This window comes from Mauremys reevesii, linkage group 2 (genome assembly GCF_016161935.1).
Source record: "Mauremys reevesii isolate NIE-2019 linkage group 2, ASM1616193v1, whole genome shotgun sequence".
Lineage (NCBI taxonomy): Eukaryota > Metazoa > Chordata > Testudines > Geoemydidae > Mauremys > Mauremys reevesii.
Genome location: NC_052624.1, coordinates 213,789,656 through 213,816,773, shown reverse-complemented (window position 1 = coordinate 213,816,773; position 27,118 = coordinate 213,789,656). Strand labels below are relative to the sequence as shown.

The following is a 27,118-nucleotide window of genomic DNA, read 5'->3' as shown; positions in this document are numbered from 1 at the left end:
GAACCTTCTCTTCCAATATGGAGACCAACTTGCACTTTGCACAGACAAAGTCGCTTCTGTCCTGTGGAAGAAAGACAAACATGGCACATCCTGTGCAGGTCACAGCAGCTGATCGCTCACCATCCATATTACCTTCCTTCTAAGAGCTTCCTCAGCTGTTGCATTAACTACTAAGAAAAGCCTGCAACATGAAAGCCTCAGTGGGCTCTCCCCAGGCAAACTCCCAGTCAAACTCCCTCTGTTAGCCTCTCCACTGTTTGCCACTCCAAGCAAACTTTGAAATAGTAGTATATGTTGTCAGACGCTACCGGTGTGGTGCTCTGCTCTGTTCAATGTTGATATCTGTTGGCTGCGTGCGTGTGTTCCCTCTGTGTGCTGCCCTGGCTCTGCAGATCGCTGGCACAGCAGACCCTGAGAGAATCCCCAATGACCACAGACTCTAATAAGGTACGAAGGCACCCAGGCAGGGCCGGCTCCAGGTCCCCGCATGCCAAGCGTGTGCTTGGGGTGGCATGCCACGGAACAATGGACACAGCTCAGTCAGTGGCAGGACTTTCCACTAAGGGTTGCCTTTCTCTTGATACAGGTTGCTTTGAACAAACTATTCATCCATCATCCTGTCTATCCGTCATATTGTTCTTTCATATTGTCTATTCATCATATTGTCTCTACCTTATTGTCCTTTCATATTGTCGTCAATCCATCATATTGTCTATCCATCATATTGTCCTTTTATGCTCTCTTAGAGTTACACTCTGGTCTGCCATGCAATAATGTGCCATATAGACAATCCCTAAGTCATGCCACAGTTCCTGTTGTCAAGAAGATACTAATGACTAGAGCTGGTCAGGATTCTTTTCACAAAATATTTATCCATAAAAAAATTCTGATTTGTTAGAATTGAAACATTTTTCAGGAAAGGGTTGGTTCTGATGAATTTCCCATTTGGAAAAACTGAAAAAAGTTTTGTATTTGTCAAGTCCCATTTTGACATTTTCAAAATATGTTCAAATATTCTGTTAGAAACAATTTCTTTAAGAAATTTAAGTTAATTTATTTTAATTTTTTTAATGTAAAAGGTCAAAATCTAAATAAAATGTTTCAACATTGTCAAAAAGATGTCTGAATCTCCATCTCTCTCACTTCACAGATCTTGGGGAGACAGACCTGTCAGACAGCACAGCAGCAACCCAAACTGAAAGCAATACTGACCCACACACCCAACAAAACACTATCTGTCCATATATCTATTCAAGTGACACCATCATCAGAGGACCATCACCATCAGCCCCACACCATCAGCACATTCACCTCCTGCACATCTATATGCCATATAGTCCCAAGAGTATGAAGGACAGCACAACCTCATTCACTCTCTCAGTTCCTTCTTGTCATCCAGTGTCTCAAAGAGTCTCTGAGCTGTGGGGATGGAGGGTGGGTTATGGGATCTACATGCACAGAACATCTAGAAAACCAACTATAAGATAAGTAACTGTTCTTTCTTTTCTTCTCTGTTCTTCCCTGGTTTTAGCCCATTCTCTTCCTCTCTCTCTGCACTGAGCCCTGGGAGAGTGCACTGGGGGGAAGGGGCTGGGGTTGGGGTGGGGGGGTCTGGCCAGAGCTAGAATGAAGGGAGGAGTCCAGGGTTGGGGCAGGAGGTTTTGTGTGGAGAAACTTACTGGGCAGCTCCCATTTGGTGGTGGTGGTGGTGGGGATGTGGGGTGGGGGGGTGGGAGTGCAGGGTCAGGGCATGCATGGGGTATGTGTGTGTGTGTGCATGGGTGGGGGGAGGGGGGGGGGGGGGGGGGTGAGAGAGGTACAGGGGTCAGGGAGGGCTGGGGGGTCATGTGGGGGGCCAGAGTCAGGGGGGGGGGGGTCAGGGGGGCAGGGTCAGGGGCAGTGGCTGTGTGTGGGGGGGGGTCAGGGGGGGGGGGGAGGGGTGGGTGAGTGGCAGGGCAGGGGGGGGGGGGGGGGGGGGATTGCCTCCTGCCCCTGCAGGAGAGGCGGTGGGGGGGGGGAGAGAGAGCAGGCTGCCAGGCATCTAGCGATGAGCTGGGGCAAAAGACTTCAGAAACAAATCATGTTTGTGTAGACATGCCTATTCTTCCGAGGTGAGCAGCACAATGGAGCTGCTTTGTCAAAATGATCACTTTTGGCTGTTGTTGGATTACACTTGTTGCCGCTAACTCCACTTGGCAGAAGGGTTATATAAGACATTTTTAGACAGTCTGTAATACATCTTGATAATCTTTGAGAGGAGACTGGTTTGCCCTTTGAGCACTTGCATGTGTGCATGCAAGTCTAGGGAGTCTTCCTCAATCTTCTTGTGCTCCTAACCTACTGCATTCCATTCAGTGTTTTCTTTGCCATCCAGGATTAATGAGATCTTGGGAAAAAACCCACAGGTAAGTGTATATACTGGTTAATGTGAAAGTCTGAAATGTCTTTTGAGATAAATTTGGGATGTGATCGTATAGTTACTTTGTGTGGAAAACTGTGAATGGAGGATTGGACATAAGTCGTGCATCGCACTCACTCTGTGCACAGAAGTGATAGCTACCAACAATGCCCTTTAATTGAAAAATGGTGGAGGGAGCAAGGTGAAAGAGGTTCAAATGGAGGTGCCATTAATGATTAGAGAACTAAGTTCAAATTCCATGAAGGTAGCATATCCCTAATTGGTGGAAAGGTGTGCAACAATCCGTTAAGAAATTCTGTGACTGTAGGATGGGAAATTACCAAAGAACCTTGAAGAGGAGGATGAAAGTCTAGATGAACTTTGGCTGAACTAAACAAGAGTACTGAATGATTTAAATTATAGTAAATAATCCAGAATTAATGGAACAGATGCTTGTAGGGGATTGATCTGTTTCATCTTCATCCATAAGGAAAATACTTACCAATTTGCAGCATATGCTTTCCTGGTTGATGGCTTTCTATGTTCCATAATAAATCTCTGGATCTCATCAGGATATTTTCTATCCGTGGAAGTTAGACAGAGAGCCTCTATGTCATGAAGTGACGAGACTTTGGATACAGATGGAATATGTTGCCAGAATCTGAGAGATTGTTTGGCAGAAGAGGGAGTTATATGTTATTGAATGGAGAGTTGCAGTAGGTCTGGATACCAAAGTTTCCATAGCTATGCTGGAGCCACTGGGATCATCTCAGCCCAGTCTTGTCTCACTTTCCTGAGCACCTTGGGGATTAGGGGCAAAGGAGGAAATGCACAGAGCAGATAATCCAACCAAGGGATCAGAAAGACATCTACTAGAGCACCTTGACTCCAACCTCTTTGAAAGACAGAACAGGGGACATCTTGTTGTCCTTGGCTGCAAAAATCTATTTTTGGGATCCCCAAGTTTGAAATAGTTTTGTTGTACTGTATCCTTTAAGGACCATTCATAAGAAGAGGACACTGTCCTGCTTAGGTAGTCTGCTAATGCATTGGATTCCCCTGGTAGATGTACGGCTATCAGATCTATGTTGTGCTTGAGGCACCACTCCCATAGCAATATGGTCTCTTGACAGAGAGGGCTTGATTTTGCTCCCCCTATCCATTTATATAATACATCACTGAAATGTTGTTTGCCAATTTGTACTGTATGATTTTTTATTAGAGGAAGAAAATTTGCAGGACAAATGAATTTCTCTCAGTTCCAACATATTTATGCAATCTGAATGATCAGCAGGAGTCCATAGATCTGGAATCAACCCAGATGTACTCCCTGTCAGAGGTAAGGCCAGCTAAGACTGCCACTAGCCTGCTCCTCTGCTAACTTTACTGGTAGTAAATTAATAGACTCAGCTGCACTGCCCTGGAACAGCCTGATTAATCACAGTGCCTGATTGGCTGCAGGACCAGCAATCTGAGTTATAAACCAGCAGCAACAGCAGAGCACTGACTGCTCAACACACACAAGCCTGTGGATTCTCTACCTTCCTGTGCTCACCTCTCTTCTAGCCCTGTTCCAGCCTAGACCTTGCCCTATACCTGGCCTTGTTCAAGTTCTCTCAGCCTCATTCCTACCTCAGAGCCAGCTCTGCTTCTGCCTTCCTTGACTCCAAGCAATCTGGTTATGACCCCTGGCTCCAATTCCTGGCTTTGGCTTTGTCTCAACCCTGTTGCTGCTGGGTTTAAAAATCAGATTACTGATCCTGCTGCCAATCAAGCACTGTGATTAAACACTTGAGGTGCAGTCGAGAGGCAAGACAGAAGGACCATGCACTGATAATGATCATGTAGTACTTGGAAATGAAGAAATTTCTTGTGTGCATGATATATCACAACATGAAAATATGTATTTTTATCCCATGATATACAATTGTATTTGGCCAGCATAATCTAGTAGCTTGCAGTTATGACCTGAAGAGATGCAGAAGAATAAATCTTATGGCCAAGCAAATCCAATTTCTTTGGTTCTTTTTCTTAGGGGGTTGACTTGTAAACCTGCTTGAATCATTCATTCACTGCTGTAATCAACAGAGGTGGTAGTGATGTCTATGTATATGGGAGTCCAGTGAAATTTTCATGACAGGTGGCCTGGGTTGCCCTGATGGTGACTTTGATTAGCTGAGAGAGAAGAATAGTCACTTTACCTTGAATAGTCTCTTGCAATATCTGTTATCTGTTTTACCCTTGTATTTAGCTGTGACACTGAGTATTTTTCACAGACCTGAAGAAGAGCTCTGTGTAAGCTCAAAAGCTTGTCTCTCTCACCAACAGAAGTTGGTCCAATAAAAGATATCTTGCCCATCTTGTTTCTCCAACAAAGGAGACAGCAGTTCAGGGATTATCCTGATATCCGCTGTGTCCCTAAAGGAGATGGCTGAAGAGTTTCTGGGTACCATACTTTTGAGGGGGAAAGGCTCAGTGCCATATCTGTCAGCTGCTTTTTTATCAGTAGGAAGTACTCTCAGTACTACAGAGGCTGATATCTCCAACTCTCTGAGTCAAGACTGAGGAAGCTGGCTGTAAGCATCCTGGAGCCAGAGTTTGTCAATGCTGGGGTATGATGAGACTGTTACCACAGTATCATTTAAGCCCATGTTGAAGGATTCTTTGAGGCTTGGGGCTGCTACAGAGGCAGATCCCTCCAGTACCACATTCCTTTGGAGAGCAGACTTGCCTACTTCCAGCTGCTTTGATCTGCAGGATTCTGCTCTCTTCTCTCGCAGTACTGGGGAAGGTGACCAGCTCCGGTCAGAAGGTCTAACAGAGCAGGTCTTATCTTCATGGCCAGCAGGAGTAATTGATGGTTCTAACAAGTCTTAGAGTTCTTTGAAGAACAGTGCCTCTTAGGGGATATAGCAATTGGAGTTACCGCAATAGTTTGTGAGGCACTGACAGGCTAGGTCCCATGATCCTGAGGATTCCCACAGTTGAGATCTCACTGATTTCTCCATCAGGAATAGCATTGGTCTACACTCGCTTGACTTTTTAAAAAAGTCCAGCAAATAGCACACCTTGAAGGAACTATTTTCCTAAATGAAATAGGCAGAGATAGTGTCCATTTGTGAGGGGAATAACTCTCTGACACAAAGGGCATAATTTAAATCTTGGTGATTGACAATCTGACATAAAGGCTGTAGATGGGATTTCAATCCTATTCTGAAGCTCTACGTTATATATAATTTTAGTGAAGCCAATGGGTCAACAGTCGAAACTAAAGTAACTAAGTAAACTAAGTAACTAACTAAGGAAAGACTAAAGAGAGGGTTACTCACCTTGTGCAGTAACAGAGGTCCTTCCAGATGTATGTCCCTCTGGGTGCTCCACTTGAGGTGTTAGTGCGTCCCAGTGCAATCAGAGATTTATGGTAGCAGTGTCCATGTGGTTGTGTGTGCACAGTAGGTGTCTTGTGGTGCCATTGGTGCCTCATATAGCACATGCACGAACCCCTCCAGTTCCTTTTCTACTGTAGAGTCCTTACTGCAAACTCTGAAGTAGAGGGGAGGAGGATGGGTAATGGAGCACCCACAGGGACACGCATCTCGAAGAATCTCAGTTACTGAACAAGGTAAGTAACTCTCTCTTCTTCTTCAAGTGATGTCCCTGTGGGTGCTCCACTACAGATGATTGTAGAGCAGTGCCCCTCAGAGGCTAGGAGGGACTTCGGGTTCATTTGTGCTGTAGAGGCAAGTATTGTTAGGCCAACTATGGCATTGGATCTGGAACCTTGAGTGATTGCATAGTGATCAGTGAATGTATGGACAGAGGCCCAAGTGGCCGCTCTACATATTTCTATTATAGGTACATTGTTTAGGAATGCTGCCAATGTTGATAATGAGCGTGTGGAATGAGCTCTGATGGTCTTAGGAGGTTCAGTATTCTGAATTCAGTAGCATTATTGAATACATGTGGAGATCCATTTAGATAGTCTCCTTTTGAATGCTTGGTAGTAGATACAAAGTCTTGGGTAGTTTCAGAAAGGCTTGGACCTTTCTAAGTAGAATGCTAATGCATGTCTAACATCTCTCGATCATTCAATGGTTAAACAGACCCCGCTGTGGGGAAACTATGGGGAAGGGAAAACTGGGATTAAAAACAATTTTTTTTTTACTATCTAAACAAAATTAACTATAACTATTACTTTCTAAGTGATTATATCAAGATAGTTTCTCTTGGAGTCCTGTGTGGTTTTAGGTAAAACGTGGGAAGATGAATTGGTTGGTTCATATGAAAGGATTATGATATTTTCAGTAGGAATTTTTAGTGTGGTCGTAACATGACCTTGTCCTTGAAAAATATTGTGTAGAAGGGATCAGCCATGAGGGCCCCATTTCACTCACACGTCAGGTGGAAGTGATAGCAACCAAAAATACCACTTTCATGGACAAATGTAGTAAGGAACAGGTGGATAAAGGTTTGAATGGTGGTCTAGTGAGGCATTTCAGAACCAGGTTTAGATCCAAGGCTGGAATAGGTGAGTGAACCTCTGGGTAAATGTTCTGGAGGCCAGTGAGGAAGTGTCTAGTAGTTGGGTGCGTGAAGATGGAGGTCCCTTTGATCTCTTGACAGAATGCTGTAATGGCCATGAGATGTACTTTGATCGAGCTTTTTGCCAAACCCAAGCATTTTAGCTCCAATAGTTATTGCAGCACTATCAGTAACAGTGTTGTAATGGCCATCAAATGTTTCTCTTGACACCATGAGGAGAATCTCTTCCATTTTTGAAGGTAAGTATTATGTGTGGTCAATTTCCTGTTGTTTAGTAATACTGTACATGTTTGACTTGTTCTGAACAGGCTAGTTTGCCATGATAGAATCATGCAGAAGCCACGTTTGCAGGTGGAGTTTCTCCGGACTTTGGTGAAGAGCGTGACCGTTGTTCTGTGAAAGCAAGTCCGGTTGGTGAGGGAGAATTTGAGGTGTGCATATCACCATTCGCATCAAGTAAGGGTACCAGGCTTGTCTGGGCCTCGTCAGGACTATCAGGATGACCTCGGCCTTGTCTATTTGTATCTTGTGTATTATGTGTGATATCCAGGGAATTGGTGGGAACACATACATGAGTTGTTTTTGTGGCATAGTGTGTTGGTACTGCTGATGCTGATGGAGGTGCTTTTTTCAGTGATGGTGCTGGCACCGGAAAATGGTATAGTGTTTTAATTGGTGCAGTCAGTGCTGATTTGGTTTTCTCTATTGGTGCCCACTGCGATGTCGGTGCTAGAGGCGGAGACATGGTGCTTGGGGAGAGTCTCGGCATTGAGTCCCTCACAGGTGAGGTCGATGCCGTGGAGGAAGCATGCCTCTTTCTATGCCTCGACTCTGTCTCCTTATCTCAGGACTGGCGGTGGCGGAGGTGCCCAGAGCATCATAGGTGAATCACCCAAGTGTGTGTTGGCATTGGCGGTAGTTACCTGTCAGGAAACCACTGTTGTTTTTGCAGTGCTCTGTGTGGCAGTGTTTGCACTCTCCTCTCTCAATCTTTTAGAGGAAGGCATGTCCGCTTTTGCTGACAGGAGGGTGCCCGGAGAGGTGGTTTATTGTTCTGTCTCCAGTTGGAGAGATTTCTCCATCAGGATCATTTTCAATCAAAGATCCTGGTCTTGCCGGCTTCCTTTCAAATTACTACAGTGGGTGCATTTTTGTGGGATATGCGCCTCACTGAAACATTGGACACATAACGAATGTCCATCAGAAATGGGCATTACTTCGTGGCATGAGGCACATCTCTTAAAGTCTGGGAAGCCAGGCATCATTCAATGGTTAAACAGACCCCCCCTGTGGGGAAACTAAGGGAAAACCGGGATTAAGAACTGTTGTTTTTTTTTTTTACTATCTAAACAAAATTAATGGTAACTATTACTTTCTAAGGACTATCTTTTAAATGTATTTTTAAGTTTTTTTGTGAAGAGCAGTGAACACTACCCCAGAGCTCACTCTCAGGCAGAGGATGGTTGAGAAGGAACTGGAGGGGTCAGGTCTCGCATGCGCTAGATGAGGCACCAATGGCACTATGAGACACCTACTCGCAGGTGCGACCCACACAGACACTGCTACCATAAAACTCCAATTGACGGCGCCAGGACGCACTGACACCTGAAGTGGAGCACCCACAGGGACATCACTCAAAGAAGAATAAGGGGTAGTCAATAGGCAGACCGCAGGCCAAATCTGGACTGTCAGATGTTTTTGAATGGACCCTGAAATCTTTTTATTTACTTATTATCATTATTGTTGTTCTTTTTTCTGAAGTCTGGACCATGACTATACCTTGATCAAGAAATCTGGACCTTGACAAAAATAGACTACCCACGGACTAAATAATTTATATAGAAAACTGTAACTAGCTAAGGAGAACACAAATCAATTCTGACTCTGCTGAAGGGCAGTTAGAAGAAACTGAGGGGGTTCTTAATTAATATTAATATTCTATTTAATATTTTAATACACTATAAAGGCTAAAACTAAATGTAATGATAAAGTTGAAACTAAATGTTTGTACCTTATTGAAACTAAATATTTAAATGGTTCCAAACTGAATTTTTTCAGAGTTTTTTGTTTCACAGTAAGCTTCAAAATTTTGACTTTTTGCTCTGATTTGGAACATTTTTTTGTTTAATGCTGATATTTCCCAAGAACGGTAATTCTGATTTCCAACAAGTTCTGACATCAGGCATCTTTTCAGGTAACTCTTTCACCAGTCAAGTACTACTGCAGGTGACCCGTCAGTGCTTCCTGCAGATTAATCCTTCTTACTCATCCTCCAAGAGAATTGTGAAGAAATCCAAGTGATAAGATACTGCATTTTACTCTAGTTGAAAAGTCCACATACACCAGTAGACAGGTTACAGAAAATATTTCCATTGTCAAACTGTATTTAGTATGAACAGTTTGTGTAATTTCCAAATGTTGAGCCAGTTAGTTCTGTCTTATTTAAATTATACATTATAACAACTGTTGTGTTAATCTGAATTTGCTGCAGTGTTTTTTACAACCAGCTGTCCTGAGGTGACTTTACACCAAGACCTTCTTAACCATAAAAAGGAAGATTGGAGGATATTGAAAATGGTAACGTCCATATAGCCAAATATTAGTGCATCTCTAATTCTGTAACTGACAAAAACAAAATATCTCTGTAAAATGTGTAGTGTACTGGTTTTGATCACATGTACATTGCCACATTTTCATTTTATAAAGTTAAACTTCTTATTTAACTGGCACTTTCTGTACAGGATTAGCAATGATTAAAAACAATCATAGCAAGGTAAGAGTTTATACCATGGAGCATATTCTGGTGTTTACTGACTTGGTAAAGGGGCCCACATTTCCTCTTTGCGTACATGTATTTTCATTGGAGAATTTAGGTACATGGTAAAATCATTCATGAATAAAACAGACATATAAAGCAAAGAATTTTCTGCAGTAATTTCTTCTACAATGGCATGAGAATTTTCAGAATGCTTTGCCAAAATCTGTTACATATATATTATTTAGTTCTTCCCACTAACCAAATGCTATTGTATCAAAATATGCTATAAGTAAAAACTTCACAGTTTCTTTATTCAATAATCTTTGACAGCAATAATGTGAAGTAGTAATAAATAAATTTTTCCCACTGAAAACAAATTTTATCAAGAGAACAACATGAATTTCAGACTAGATTTAACTAGATTAAAGATTAATTTAGATGCTATGATGGAGATCTCTGATATTCTGAAAAATAATCTCTCTCTTTATTGGATTTCTTCTCACTTTTCCTTGGAGGGTTATTTTAATAAGAGTTCACTCTATAATGTATGATCAAGGATATATGAGAACCTCTACCATGAGTACTTGTGTTGCAGTTGTGCTTATGTCAGTATTCATTTGATTAAAAAAAATCTTTGCACTCTATAACTGAGATGCTTATGGTCTGAAAACATGATTGTTTTCTTACGGGACAGTAAAGAATGAGATCTTTAATCTGTTTTCCAGTACTGAACTCCATCAAAGATATAGCATTTTTAAACCAGAGACCTTCTGCAAAGAAAGTTTTTAACAGCACTTTAAAAAGAGAAGACTCATATTCAGATACATCAACTGCCCCTTGCAGTATTAGAATAATTTTCTAAAGTTGTTTGTTCTCTTTATCCTGTCTCAGTACATTCCTAATGATAACACTGAATTTTATTTCCCAACCATATAGTAAAGAAATAAAAATTAAAATGTTATTTGCTCATCATAAGGCATAAGGTAAGAGATTCTTGCCAATTTTACAACTCTTAGACAAATTCTAAACTATAGATTTTTTTTTGACAGACCCCCACCAACAGAACTATACCTTAGAAGATATCCAAGTCTGTTATTTCCCCATTGTCATGTTTGATTTAAACTTGAAGACTAGTACAGACAGGGTCTTCAGGTTTTTCTGATAGTTTTTTGCTGAGGCTATGTTTTCCCCTGCTTTACTTACAACCATTTACCATATCCTGGACTGTGATTGACTACACCAGCCAGAGGTGCTGACTTCCTGATTTCCTGGGGGGTGCTTGACCCCTCATGCCCCGGGCCCTGCCCTACTCCACCCCTTCCACCAACCACCCCACTCCTTCTTGCCCTCTCCCCCCGCCTCTTCCTGCCCCCACTCCTCCCTCTCCCCCCCCAGCACCTCCTGCACACCACTGAACAGCTGATCCCTGTGGGTGGGTGGTGCTGGAGGGAAAGGGGAGAAGCTGAACCACAGGGCTGTTGATGGGTTCTGAGCACCCACTATTTTGTCCCACGGGTGCTCCAGCCCTGGAGTTGGTGCCTATGATACCAGCTCTTTAGGCAGGGTATATGAGGGAACAACTCCTGTCCAGTACTACTTTGTTCCAAGTTTTCCTGGGACAGGGTCACTGATGAGAAGTAGCAGCATTGAGGGAGCATTCTGAGGTTAGTGAGAGGGCCTATGTTCTTGACTGACTTCAGAGGTCAAGGCTAGAGTTGCATTAGCACATTGAGCTGGAATGGAAACTGCTGGTTTGTGGTAGTCCCCAACTGGGCTCTAGCCAAGAAAGCAGGTTGCTGGGAAACGTAATCCCTCCAGGTGGCCAAGTTCATATAATGCGGTTCCGGTAACCCTGTTGGGAAACAAGGGTAAGTAGGAAGTCTCTTCTCTTTCACCCCAGAAGACCCTCTTCAATACCACTGGGAAGGGAGTGAAGGCAGAATCCTCTGCACTCAGGACCCCTGAGGGGAAGAGAAAGAAAAAGGAGATGCTCCCAGAAGATGCTGGAAGGGGGAGCATTCTGGGAGTCCATGTCTGAAGACAACAGGTAAGGAGGCTGGTTTCTTGTGTGTTCCAATATGTATTTTGTTTACACTAGTTCTGATTGACTGAATAGTACTTTGTGTATTTTGGAAATACTAAATTACGATACTCTGTATTTGGGAAGTGATGAGGCATATGTTTTTGTGTTTGTCCACCACTCCTTGCTTCAGTGGCAGGGACAATTCCACTGTGCTTTCTCTCTGCTGTACCTTAGGCTGATTCATATACTGATACTGTTGAATTGGGGTGGAGGGAAGGGCAGAATTCTACACAATAGTGTGGCAGGCAAACCAGATGGTGGGTAGTAAAGTTGGTTGAAAAAGCAAAAATAAGTAAAAAAATTTGAAACTATTTTCATTTCACAGATTTTAAATGGACTAACTTTGTTATTTTCAATTTTTTCAGGAACTATTAAAATTTTAGATTTTTGGAGGGAGGGGGGAAATAGTATTTTTCAGCCATTTTTAAAAGGAGAAGCCAGAAGAAAGAAAATCAAATGCCTCCCATATGAAAACCCAACCTCCCCCAAAAAATCAAACAGGCTGATTTTACTTGTTTCTCCTTTTGTTAAAAAAGTTAAATTAAAATATTAAAAGATTTTTGATTTAGCAAAAAGGCTGTTATTTGACAAACATTTTTACTCAAATAACTTCAACCATTTGTAATGGGTAGGTGATGTGACACTGAGAGCACTAGCATTTAATGGCAGGCAGGGGGGCTCTTTCAGCACTGAGGTTTATTGATGGTTAGCAAAGTCAGCTACTGTTTAGAGAAAAACAGGTTAGATGTCACTGTTCAACACGGTGTCTTTTCCTGTACATGTGTGTAACAGTGTTGAGACTCACCACCGCAGCACCTACCACTGGTGACCCTGGGAATTATCTCAGTCCAGTGGAGCGCCCCCTCCTGGTGGTGTCCCATCCATTGTCTCGCCCTTGATTGGCGTGTGGAGCCGTGTTGCTCCCAACTTGCGGCGTCCCCTTTGAGCCACTGCCCTCCGGCAGTGCCCCTTAGTCCATCCTCACCCCCTTCCGTGTGTGTGTGTGTGTGTATGTCAATCAGCTGTCTCTCTGCGCCCTGGCCAATGTGGGCAACTGCACCACCAAACTCACACACCCCTTGGCAGGGGGTTGGTGCAGCCCTAGACAGCCACTCCCATCAGCCAGGTGTAAGGCAAGGGGGGGGGACCCAAACCCACCCACTACTCGGGGTCCCAACTCAGGGACCCTCTAGTGGCAGCCCTCCTGCTCCTCTCTCCCTCCATCTGTCCACATCCCTGGCCCCTTCCCCTCAGGGTCTGCAGCCTGGCAGACACCAGGCTGGAGTTCCCTTCTGCACCCCCGGGCCGGGCCTGCCCAGCACTGCACTGCACTGCACTGCACTGCACTGCACTGCACTGCACTGCACTGCACTGTCCCAGGTACTAGTCTCCCAGCTCTATCAAAGGCCTGGGACAGACTGCCTTCTCCCTCCCTGAGCAGCCTTTTATAGGGCTGAGCCTGGTCCTGATTGGCTGCCTCCAATCTGGGCCCCAATTGGCTCCCAATAAGCCCTTCTCTAATTGGCTGCCCATATGCACAGGCGCACTGGTGTGCTGCACTCTACAGCTGCCCCACAACAATGTGCTATTTCTTACAGTGGAAGGAAATAGAACAGAACATTTATATTGTGCTATATTAAGTTTTACAGAATCACTTAAATAAAATTCAAAGGAACTTTCTATTTGCCCACGTGTATGTATATACATTCATAAGGCCTGAGCCAAAGCTAATTGAATAAATGGGAACTTTGCTATTGCTCATATAGAAAATTGGTATTATATTGCTGCGGAATAGACATTCTTAAAAAGGTAATTAGACGACACTGGGTCAATTACTAATGGATAATTTCTAGCTCATGGTGTTAACAATCACACGTTGATCTACTTATTTCTAAATTATGTAGCTGGGACACATGTACTTTTAATATTTCTTATTCTCCACACAGATGTTTCTCAGGCAGAAACAACGGGTCAGATCCTCAACTCATGTAAGTTGGTGTTGCTCCATTGACTTAATTTACATGCATAGACTCACTTTGACTTTTGCTTCACATTAAAGGCCCAGACAGAGTTTGCCAAAATCCAGGCAGCATACCTTTAGATAGCTAGAGGATTACTCATGGTTTGTAAATAATCCTTCCCTGGGCACATGTGGATAAACTTAATATCAGTTATTGATACCCTGGTTGTTATTGTCTATTTTAAGTTACTTTGTATACAGCAGTGGTTCTCAACCTCTAGCCCTTGGGCTGCTTGTGGACAAGTCAACACACAGCTGCAGCCCCTGTGACAACCTCAGGGCCATACATGTAGTATATATATTGTCAATGTGGCCCACATAATACATAGAGAGCTGTGTATGCAGCCTACCATGGTAAAGAGGTTGAAAACAACTGGTATACAGTATGCCTCTGATATATTTGTGTGTCTTGTCTTCACATACCTCACCTTGTTTTTCTGGTCTGGGAGTTTTTAAAAAAATTCAAAACAGCTTTTGTGTTATTTACAACCTCATCACAAGAATTTATGTCTGTTAACTCACAATAGAAGGAAAACAATGTCTGTCATTATATCAATCAGATGGTCTTAATGTTTTTCTCAAATGCCCACTGCAGTACAATCTGACTTGGCTGTTATAAGTACTATTTTTCTTTATTGACAATTCATTACTTTTAGGCTTACAGGAATCAACAACAATTGATTAGGAGTAAAGGGGCACATGGTAACCATACAGAATGGCTATTATAGACAGATATTGCAGAAGAGATACCATTTGCAGCATTATGCAGTCTGTCTAAACATGTCTCTGCTGGACACTTGTGCCCTAGAAACTGTCAATTTCACTTTCTGACAGAATATACTACCATCCTAATGCATGGCTGAGAGTGTAGGCAGCCAAGACACCATGTCTGAAGATCAAATTTCCTTGTGTTGAGAGAAAGAATACTAGCCAGGAATATCATAACTGCTGCCTTTCATAAGTTATTCCACACTACTACTGTATACTGGCTTGCATGAAAATTTAAGAAAGGCTTCTACAACAATGTAAAATGTAGTTTTAATTGTGTTTAATCAGGTTTAATGAGTTTTTGAATCTGTACAGAATTGCACTACAGAACTGGCAAAAGCACTTTGTAGCATAGATTAATTTGCTGATTAGGTTTCCAGGGGAAAAAATATCCTGTTTTGCAGCCTTCTATGAGCTTTTATTAAAAACTTTTAGGCTTTTACTATAGGGCTCTTTAGGATCCAAAGACTATGCCAGCTTACTCAGGCTGCCTAATGCCCCATTAAGTCATTATGGTAACTGTAACAACTGCTAGGATATGCTTGCTTTTCCCCAAAACATCCTCCTAAATGGTGGCTGTAAGGTAAGCATGGTATAGAAGCCATTTCAATAGCACCATACGGTCCATACCCCTGGCAGAGAAATTCTTAGATAGCTGCTTAAGCTAGATTTGAGTCTGTTTTCCAGTACTTGAATGGTGGAAAGCAGACTTGGGTAGGTGAATCTTGCTCATCGTTTATTTTTCTGTGTCGTTGCTAAGACAGGACCATTGTATTCTGAAAAATGCACATCAAAACAGAGGTGCTGGAATTAGAGGTGCTAGGGGTTCTGCAGCAGCCCCTGGCTTGATATGGTTTCTATTATACACAGGATTTACAATTTTATTCAATGGCTCTCAGCACCCCCACTATAAAAATTGTTCCAGCACCCCTGTTTCAAAACAAACACACAGCTTTTTACCTTGTGTGTACTGAGGCATATGGGATGTCTCAAGACTAAATTTTTCTGCTTTTCATTCATGTTATTGCAGCGAGGGAAAGATCCCATTTTTCCTAGTACATCATGAAGAAGTGTTTATAAGTTCCAATCAGTTGCACTTGTGCACATGTTTAATTAAGGACATAATTTGGCCTGCCTCTATTATTAGTGATGATATGAAAGAAAACAAAATAAAGGGTGTCTTCAGTTATTAACATCTTTGACATAGGGCACATCTAGCCTTGTATTGAAAGCATAATGGATCAGCGTCTGTGCTCCATTGCCTGAGAGATGCAGCACAGAGCTGTAGCCCCAAGAAGGAGGTTTTATTCAACCTTTGTGCCACCCAGCCTTCAGAATGGGCTGAAACCTGAAATGGCCATCAGTGTAAGTTACAACATTTCTCATGGCTGCTCTAACTTGTAGCAGCCTTTCCCCTGCTGCCTATTATTTCAGCATGTGGTACTATATCCATCACGTGTGTCTCAACCAATGTGATCAACAGTCACGAGCGTTCTTTCATCCTCTACTAGGAGAATAATTGTGTGCCTTAGAGTTATTGTAGAATTTAAGTTTCATACATAGAACACCTCAATACCCCCCTCTTGGCTGCAGGAGGCAGTGCAACACTTTGGCTCACTTCATCCCCACATTCTTTTGGGGGTAATACAGCCAAAGGTGTGTCTTGGCCCTCCAGACACCAAAGTCTTAAGTAACATGTACTAAAACCAAACCTTCAGCCCAGCTGGGGTAGCTAGCAGCCTCCACACTGCAAGCATGCCTCTACTTCTTTAGACTATCCTGTATCTTAATCAACAATACCTTGTAGGTTCCAGCCCACTTCTCCCTTTACTACAGGAAGGCTCCAGCTAGGTCTCCAGCTCACCTCTGGAAGAGCTGTTTGTTTTTTTCCCCTTCTCAACCTTCCTCCATGCAGCTCCTCCAAGAGAGAGTACCTCCACTCTCTGAATTTCTTCTCTCCTAACTGTGCTTACTCAGCTCTTTATGGAAACAAGCCCAGCTCTTCCCCAGCTGGGCTTTATTTCTAAGTAGGTCTGGCCCACCCTGTCAGGCCCATATTAACCCTTTCATGGCACGTGTGAGGTAAACACCCCATCACAACCGACATTTTGCAATATGTTTATGTTACAGAATGCAAAGTCAAATAAATGTGCCTTTCCCTCAGAGCATGCAACTGCAGCCCAGAATCTCTGTAGTGCTGAGAACTTTGGCTATTGCCACTGCTATGCTTTACACTATTGCTTACATCAGCCTTAAGCTGCTTCTGCATTGGGGGGGCATTCTCCCCTGGCCTCTTGTATTTACATTTCTTGAATCCAATGGAGCAGTGTATAGGGGCTGGAGCAGAAGGAAGAAAAGTTCCCACTATTTTCTGGTTTTGACGCTTCTACAACATGTACACCTGTTGCAGATCATCTGTTCTCGCTCTACAGTAGAATTCTGATTTTATGTTCAACCAGTTATATGAACCATTTTAATCTCTGAATCAATAACGTACATGTGTATGTATTTAATCAGTGAGCAGAGGCCACACAAACTCAGTACATGGGTGTATCAACCATCCCATGCTCTGGTGAAAGTGCCTCAGTATCAGATGAGAAAAGTATCAGACTAATTGATGCAGTTGTCTCAAACAAAAGAAAATCAGTTATTTATTTCACAGTGACTACTGTGACACTATAGCATATTACGCACCTATAGCACTGTAGGATGTAATGCAGTATATTGGCAAAATTGTACTATCAGTATGTATACACTGGATGATTAATAAATTAAATTGTGCACTGTACCTACTGTAATTCTGAGATGTTCAATTTTACGAACTCCTCAATCCCAATTAGTTCATAAAATAGGGGTTCTACTGTATGTGATGCTTTCTGTTGGTAAGAACAGAGAAAACACAGAGCACTTTTGGACACTGGACCCAGCCTATAGGACAATAAACATTCCCATTTTAGAGTACAGTGCACTTTGCAACATTTTCTAAAATAGTCTCATTTTATATCCCATAGATATAAAAATAAATATGTAAAAACTAATCAAAACTGAAATATGGCATAAAACCTCCAAGAATTATTTTATGTTTATAAACTCCTGTCTCTTGGAGTTCTGTGGTGGCTGTAATGTTTTCACCAGAGATGCTTGTGGGGTAGCACACTAAGAGCTGATGATCTGTAGACAGCATGGAGATCAGAGAATCTACACAACTTGCTTGGTCATATAAGCACATAATTCTATAAGTTTAATATATATATATATATATATATACACACACATACATGTATATGTAGAAATCATACAAAGTCCCTCTGAATTATAATTGATTTAATGGGTGCAGAATTGGATTCTATGTTTGCAAATATTTAACAAGAAGAATAATCTAAATGATATTCTAAAAACACTTACATCAGACTTCAGCCACTTTCTACTAATATTTATTAAAATATTCATGAATACATTTTATTATAACATTCAAGTTTTATTCAGACTCATGAATAAATTGTAATGTTAACTACAACTGATACTCAACCTTTTGGTAAGTAAGAAAAGAATGGCAAATCTACCAGTATACTTGAAGCTAAATGCATTTGTAACAACTTGTTTAAAGAAATGTTATGATCTCAGTGGGAAACATGGAATTTCCATGATGGTAGTTAAAAGACTACACTTGCCACTGTCCTCTTTGCCTCACAATAGTTGCCAAGACCAACATATAAACATATATTCAAACACCTAAAATATCAAGTAACATTATAACTTGTCAGAGACTAGAGTTTCTGACAGAAAAGAGCTCTCTTCACTGCCTCTGCTCTTGATCTCTTCTTCTACTTAGGTGCCAACAAGAATTTGAAACTCATATGTTGCCAAAAAGTATTGACAAATCCAAAGGAGTGAAAAGATCATACAGGTGGGGACTTCAGGACCTGAAAGTAGTCAATAAGAGTATGGAAGGAATGTCTTTTACAAAGCTATATCTGCTCTTCAGTCATGTTTAATTTGTAAAGTCAGTATTAGATTGTGGATTATAAGCCTACAATACTGCTAAGAATGTGGCATTGCATCTTCTGTCAGTTGTTGCTTAGGAACTTCTCAATCACTCAGACTTTATCTTCACTGCTAAAAAGGTGTGTGTGTGATTTTTTTTTCTTTTTTTTTTTTACACAGTGAGATAGCTGTCTTGATGCAAAGTCCTAGTGGAAAGAAGGCACAGGTAGTTTTTACCTTGATGTGGCTAGTAAAGGTCAACTCTATGCCCTCCACTTGTGCCTTTTCTTCACTAAGGTTTCACATTGAGATAGCTAATTTGAGATGGCTATCTTGATGTAAAAAAACTTTTTTCTTTTGCAGTGAAGACATAGCCTAAAGGTGTGAACCTGCACAGTGTAAGTATAGAGTGCTGTGCATGTAAACAAAAGATAAATAAATAATGAGGAGGAGGACAAGGAGCACTGAAGAAATTGATTCTTCATTAGTAAATGAGCTATTACTTGGCTGCCAAAATTCTGTTGCCTAGTAGCAGGCATAAGACCTACGAGGGGGAAAAAGGGGATAACTGAGGATTACATATACACCCAGGTCTCTTCTGAGTCACCTGTTCTCTACATATGCAATCCCCTTTTACTGTATGTACTTGAAAGTAGGGGAGTGGGCATACAGGATGCTTACTACCTCTCAGCATGGAGGACTAAGCCTACACTTAACCTTACTTACATCTATGAGTAGTCCTACGTACACTTGAGCACAACAACCTTGCACACCATTATATGTTTTGTGCAAGAACTTGTAGGATCAATACCTTAATAATCTGAGTTGACAGCAAACTTTGAGGGTGCTGGAGGCCAGTTTAGTGAATAGGAAGTTAACTGTATAAAATTAGGTCCCTTCTAATGAAGTAAGATGGGAAGGATTGGACTTGACCCCTAAAATAGCAGTTCTCAAACAGGACTCCGAGGCCTCCTGGGGGACTGCAAGCATGTTTCAGGGGGTCCACCAAAATAAACCATAGAGCAGGGCCAGTGTTAGTCACTGAGGCCCAGGGTAGGAAGCCAAAGCCTGAGCCCCGCTGTGCAGGCTGACACCTGAACCCTGCCACATGGGTCTGAAGCCAAAGCCTGAGTAACTTGGTGTTGCAGGGCCATTGCTCTGCTTGCTACCCCCAATGCCAGTCATGGCTTTTAATCTACTGGATATGCAGAACAGTTGTTGTGGCACAGACAAGCCATGGAGTTTTCATAGCATGTTGAGGTGGGCCTCAGAAAGAAAAAGGTTGAGAACTGCCGCCCTAGAAGATACAGAGCAGGGGAGAAGCTAGGGGCTGGCTCATAACTATTCTGGGAAATAGTCTCCTTGGAGGCAGGCAGGAACTGAAGTCTTTAAATATAGGGCTTTCCTCCCTCATTAGGGATAGACATTACTTTACTGGTAAAGTACCCACTTGGTTGGTATAAACCATTTGGAGTATTTAATAAAGTTGGTTAAAACTGGTCTTTTTCATGTCAATTTTTGAAAAACATTAAAACATTTCACTTAAGATGGTGAAACAAAATAACCTTTACACTGATCACTTTCACAAAATCTTCTAGTTTAACTCCCACGATACCCTCTCAGAAGCAGGTAATCAGAGAACATTGCAAGGTAACTAGCAAATGGAATAGTTGATCAAAGACCAGAGTAGGAGCTATTTACCACTGGACATGATTATGTTCATAGTTTTACCATAGCTATAAAATAATCCAAGTTTTTTGTAAACCAATACAGTAAATGCTTTGTTATCCGGCATGTTGGGGGAATAGGGGGTGCCAGTTAGTCAAAAATTCAAGTTAACTAAGAGTTATACTTACCAATGGATTACCAATTTTCAAAGAATTAGAATACAATAAAATCAATAAACATTCATATTCTTGCCCTTTTCAGGATGTATACATCTATCTATTTTCTGTTTTAATGTCAGCACAACTCTTATGTGTCTCTCCTTTGCTTTTCGTTGGTATTTTGGTATGGTGGTGTTAATATTTTATGATAAAAACATGACAATACACTGAGTAATACACCTATCACAATGGCAGATACAAACAAAGAACAGCATTCTGCTCTTCTTGGCTAACTCGAGCGTAGTCCGACTGCTCTTGGAAATACTCGGGTCCCAAATAACTTCGGCATTGGTCCTGGTTACTAGATTGAAGATTTGTATTGGGAGATATCAGAAATGCCAGTTTCTAGAGCTTTCCAGTTGGTAAAGGGCCAGATAACACAGTTTTTATTGTATTTGAAAAACTGTAGTAATTAATTACCCTGACTTCTTGCCAAAAGCAGCAAAGAACAGGTGAGAAATGTTGTAAATCTTCCTCTGACATGCTGAGTAATATAATTTCTTTTAGAATGTTGAAAATGATATTTTTATGTGTTTGCTCAGTTTCAACTTCTGTATGAGAAAAATGAGTGAGATACTTGGCTTTTCCACTTTTGCTTAAAGTACTAATAAACCTTATTTATGTATTGTAAGGACATTAGGAAAGACCTGAGTCAGTGCCATTTCCTATCCAATGAAGAATTACCCTACTCCAGGAGTCCAAACCCATCTTGACTGCATAGAAATTGGCACAAGATTTCCCTTCCCCCCCAATTTATATTTAGCAACTTTGGTGCAAAATGCTGTGAAAGGCATTGCAAATAAGGCAAAGCTAGAAGAATAAGCTACATGATTTTGGACTTGAATGAAGTGTGACGAGATGATTTTGAGAGCATTGCAGGAACCTACTCACGACGACAAGTGCTTGGACTAGAATTTAATTATTACCCTTTTCTTCATATAAATTTTTAATGTGCACTATGATTATTATTAAATCCTACTTAATCTGTGACTGAATAAAAGTGTCAAGAAAGGTGCAGGCAGGTGCTATTCTTGCTTCTTTTCAAAACAGGTTGGCAATGCAACTTAGTATTCCAGTCCTATTCTTGTCACTTATAGCAACTTGTGTGTTGAGTATGTGATGTGACAAATATTCAGTCAAGTTTATTGTCACTTGTGACCCCAGCAGAATTTTAACTTACTGTAGGTTTCCAGATGTGAAAGGCTTGGGCACTAACCTACTGTGCCACTTAGTCTCCAAGGCACTGCTTCTGTCAATTAATGTTTCTGTCGAGATGCAGTAAATCTTGCAGTTAGGTTAAGGGCAAGTAAGCAAAGTGTACTGAAATGATATAATAAAAAAAAAGTAAGACAAATGACATGGCATATTAACAATCAAGTGACACTTATTTCCAGCCTCTAGATTATAAATGGAAATAATGTGAGAAAAGCCTTGACAGCTGCTGTCCAACATCCTGAAACAGTGACTTACTTCTACTATAAATTCTCCCTTTGGGGGTTTGCAAGTTGGTCATAAAAAAATTAACTCTGGGGTGAAACATGGCATATAAACTGTCAGTGTAGGAGTAAATGTTTAAAGTTTAATTTATTTTGCAGTATTTAATTGGATTTGTTTTAGCTGTTTAGCTTCTTAGACTAGACCAGTGGTTCTCAAACTAGGGCCACCGCTTGTTCTGGGAAAGCCCCTGGCAGGCCAGGCCGGTTTGTTTACCTGCCATGTCGGCAGGTTCGGCCGATCGTGGCTCCAACTGGCTGCAGTTCACCGGTCCAGGCCAATGGGGGCTGCAGGAAGGGCAGCCAGCACATCCCTTGGCCTGCGCCGCTTCCTGCAGCCCCCACTGGCCTGGAGCGGCGAACCACGGCCAGTGGGAGCCGTGATTGGACGAACCTGCGGATGTGGCAGGTAAACAAACTGGCCCGGCCTGCCAGGGGCTTTCCTGGAACAAGTGGCGGCCCTAGTTTGAGAACCACTGGACTAGACCAACACATTTGTTTATGTTTGATCTGTTGAACTCAGAAGGAAAATGGCTAACTTTTAAAACTTGGACATTGTAGGCATTTATCCCATATAGGGTTGCCAACTTTCTAATTGCATAAAAATCAAACAACCTTGCCCTGCCCTTTCCCAAAGGCCCCACCCCTTCCCCAAAGCCACACCTCTTTCCGCTTGCTCTTCCCTAACCCCCACCCTCACTCACTTTCACAGGCCTGGGGCAGGGGGTTGGGGTGTGGGAAGGGGTGAGGGCTCCAGCTGGGGGTGTGGGCTCTGGGGTGGGGCTGAGGATGAGGGGCCCAGGGTGCAGGACAGGGCTCTGGGTTGAGGGTTTCAGAGTGTGGGAGGGGGCTCAGGGCTGGAGCAGGGTGTTGGGGCGCGGGAGGGGGTTTGGGGCTTACCTCAGATGGTTCCCAGCCAATGGGAGCTGTGGAGCCAGCACTCGGGGCGGGGACAGCGCGCGGAGCCCCCTGACCCCTGCGCCTAGGAGCTGGATGTGCTGGATGCTTCCAGGAGCCGCGCGGAACCAGGGCAGGCAGTGAGCCTGCCTTAGCCCTGCTGCACCACTGACCAGACTTTTAGAAGGCCGGTCAGCAGTGCTGACTGGAGCCACAAGGGTCCCTTTTTGACTGGGCATTCTGGTTGAAAAATGCATGCCTGGCAACCCTAATCCCATATGTTTGACTTTGGTTTGAAGACAATTAAATTTGAAAATTGACAGCTAAATATGTAGATTATTCTTAGTAGTGTTTTTAATTGTAATTCAGACTATAATTTATAGTAATATTTTATGTTTTATTAGCAGCAAGTTTTACAGGTAATTAAATAGAAGATATAACAGTTATTGCAAAGAGTGTCATGCAACTGGGGCTCTGTTGGAAGTCACAATCATGTAGCTTTGGCCTAACTTAAGAGGTGCATGTAGAATTTAAGAAATATAGAAACTCAATGCTTTGAAAACTAAATAATGTAGGCATAGCCACTTTTAATTTCATCACAATTTGATACAGGGATCATATAACTATGGGCATGATCCTGCAACTGGACATGTGTAAATGGTCTTCTGCACCTGTGCAGAGCTCCATTGACTTAAATCTCTGTATGACTGCAAAGATCCACCATGGGGAGCTTTACAGGACCAGGGACCCATGTTTTATGCACAGCACCTCAGAAGTCAAAGGCGAATGTCAATTCTAATGTAAACCAAAATTTAAATGTTGAAAAAACAAGGTTCCACAAAACCAAAGGTTTGTTTCTGGTGGGGTCCCATCGGGATTAGTCCTTGACCTACGCTGTTTAACTTTTTTTTTCAATGACCAGAAAGAAAATAATCACTGATAAAGTTTGCGGATGACACAAAAATTGGAGGAGCGGTGAATAATGAAGAGGACAGGTCACTGATACAGAGCGATCTGGATTGGCTGGTAAACTGGGTGAAAGCAAACACTATGCATTTTAATATGGCTAAATGTAAATGTTCACATCTAGGAACAAAGACTGTAGGCCCTACTTACAGGATGGGGGACTCTATTCTGGGAAGCAGTGACTCAGAAAAAGATTTGGGGGTCGTGATGGATAATCAGCTGAACATAAACTCCCAGTGCAACGCTGTGGCCAAAAGGGCTACTGTGATCCTTAGATGCATAAACAGGGGAATCTCACGTAGGAAGAGAGAGGTTATTTAATCTCTGCATTTGGCACTGGTGTGACTGGTTCTGGAATACTGTGTTCAGTTCTGGTGTCCACAGTTCAAGAAGGGGTGGGCATGGAGGGAAAAAGGGCAATAGAGGCACACAAAGAGGTCTTGTCTTGGGGGGGTGAATGGGGGCACCCTTGAATGAGGAGATTGGGAGAAGGATGGGCACACAGCCTCTGGCAAGTGGTGGTGGGGAGGGCGCAGAGGGGTGGAGAATAGGCAGCTTTGGTATGGGGAGGAAGAATGGGGGACATTCTGAACCCCTGGCTGGATAGGAATGGAGGGACCTCAAGGGAGTACCTGAAATAGAAGGGGATGGAAGGGTGGCACAAAGGAAGCTTATAAGGGAAGTGGGAAAATGGAGGGATCCAAGGAGCCCCAGGTGTGTGCAATAAGCTCACCTACACAAGATACCAAGTGTGTAACACCCCCCCCCCCCAGTATAACATCCCTATTCATACTCTCAATATTCCTGTTTATACATCCAAGCATCACATTAGCTCTTTTGGCTGCAGTGCCCCACTGAGAGCTCATGTTCAGCTGATTATCCATCATGACCCACAGTGATGGGTTACCTTCCGCTCCTTTGGGGTGCCATCTGATGTACTGGGGTACCACTGAGCCTGCTGGTTCCACCAGTCTGGGTTCCCTTACGCTGCCCTGCTGAGCCAGGCCCTCAAGCCTCCTCCAGCACACACGCAGGTAGGGCCACACCCAGTTGCAGAAACACACAGACACTGAGATCAGCTCTATGTAGGAAGACTCAGCTCGGTAATTGCCCAGCACTCAAGTGCACGCTCCCTCTGGAGTGTAAACCCAAAATTGTCTTGTCTTGCACTGCACAGAAAATTGTACAGGGTAAGCTTATGAAATTTGTTCCCTCCCTCAACTTGGAGAATGGTACGCACAGCTTTTTGCACCCACCCCCCCATGAATTGCACAAGCTAGTTAAGAGAAAACAAAACAAGTTTATTAACTACAAAGGATAGATTTTCAGTGATTATAAGGGACAGCAAACAGATCAAAGCAGATTACTGAGCAAATGAAGCAAACACACAAACTAAACTTAATACACTAAAGAAACTGGCTACAAGTAATAATTTCTCACCCTAAGTGTTGTTTTAAGTAGGTTGTAGAGTTTCTTGAAGACAAACTGCTCTTGCTTGCAGCTTAGAACTCCAGATATTCCTTTCACAGGCCAGACACCTTCTAGCCTGGGTCCAGTCCTTTCTTCCCCAGATCAGTCTTAGGTGTTTTCAGCAGTCATCTTGAGCAGGGATTCAGTGAAGAACTGACCTAGATTAATTCGCTTCCCTGCCTTAAATTGGATTTTCATATGGCGGGAATCCTTTGTTTCCCAGTTTGGTCCCCACCCCCTATTAGTGGAAAAATACTAGTAGGCCAAGATAGGGTCCAATACTAGGTGATATGATCACATGACACTGCAGTGTCAAAGCAGCATCCCAGGAAGCTACTCAGGAAGGTGGGAGATTACAAAGTCCTATTGTTCTACCTGATGGCCCATTGACTAACCAGCCAGACTGATTGCATTTTGTCTGGTGGGCATTCCCCAGGTGCAAACACTTTTGTAATTGATACATAGTCCATATTCTTAACTTCAGATACAGAAATGATACATGCATACCAATAGGATAATCATATTCAGTAAATCATAACCTTTCCAATGATATCTCACATGACCCATCTTGCATAAAATATATCTTAGATATGCCATATTCATATCATAATATTTTATGAAGAATATGGGGAGTAGCATCTCAACCCCCAAGTCCTTTCCAGAGTCACTGCTTCCCAAGATGGAGTCCCCCCACGTGTAAGTATGGTCTATATTCTTTGTTCATAGATGTATAATTTTACATCTGATTATATTTAAATACATATTGTTTGCTTGTGCCCAGTTTACCAGGCCATCCATAATGCTCTGTATCAGTGACCTCTCCATGGGCGGCATGTATAATAGGCTGGGGAAAGCTGTGCCTCCTCAAACAGCTTTGTGTGGCCCTGCCCCCGAGACTCCCTCCTGCTTGCCTCTAGTTGGCCCCAGCCCAGGAAGGCTGCTCCAAGTTCCGGGAAGCCTGCTGGGGCTGGACTCTGGAGCTAGGGTGGCTGGGACTTGGGGTGGCTGGGGCCGTGCCGCCCAGTGCTCCAGGGCTGGGGATGCCACTGTCTACCTCGTGCTCCAGGGCTGGGGAGCGCGCGCTGCCCACCAGGTGCTGCAGGGCTGGGGAGCACGTTACACCCACCTGCCTGATGCGCTAGAAGGTTGAGGATATTACATCCATCTTTATCAACCAAAATTTAAGTTAATCAAAAAAAAGCTTTAGTGGGAGCAGAGTTGAACCAGTATTTAGCACTTTTAGAAATCCCCTTCACTACCTCTAAAAACCAGGATAGATCATGTTTAACAATATAAAGTGTTATAAACAGCATAGGCAAGGAAATGAAGTTGCCTAAATTATTTGTAAGTTGATTTGCCAGTGTTACCAACTCTCACAGTTTTATTCTAAGTCTCACAATATTTCACATTTTCTTAAAAGTTGCAGCTTCAGGAGTCATGTGAGTACCCAAGACACTCAGCTTTTTTTTCTTTTTCTTTTAAAAGCAGATTTCTAGCCTCATAGTTGTGGCAAAAAAAAGCTTGAAACCACAAACCCTAAAGGCTGAAGAACCAGAGGGCAAATAAAAAGGACTCAAAATACATTATTTTTTAAATCTCATGATTTTTAAATCAATCTATTGAATTGCAGGGGTGGGAGGGGGACTCATGATCTTTTGATCACTTGCGGTGGCAGTATTACTGTGCCTATTTAAAATCAATTCTGTTTCAATATGGTAAAGATAACATTAATCTTTCTTTTCCTGGAGCACCAAGTTTTAGACACACTCTGCTATTTGGAAAGGCTGTGCATTGGCAGCACAGCAGGCAAGGGAGGGAAACAAACATGCAGAGTGACAAGCAGGTGATACAAA

At 42.6% G+C, this 27,118-nt stretch overlaps 1 long non-coding RNA gene across 1 annotated transcript; it reads left to right on the top strand.

Annotated features, from left to right (window-relative positions):
• Positions 1 to 11,640: 11,640 nt before the first annotated feature.
• LOC120396930 lies at positions 11,641 to 21,197 on the top strand. Its single transcript, XR_005593547.1, has 3 exons — positions 11,641 to 11,745; positions 13,728 to 13,769; positions 21,072 to 21,197. It is a non-coding gene; the product is annotated as an uncharacterized LOC120396930 (long non-coding RNA).
• Positions 21,198 to 27,118: the final 5,921 nt, after the last annotated feature.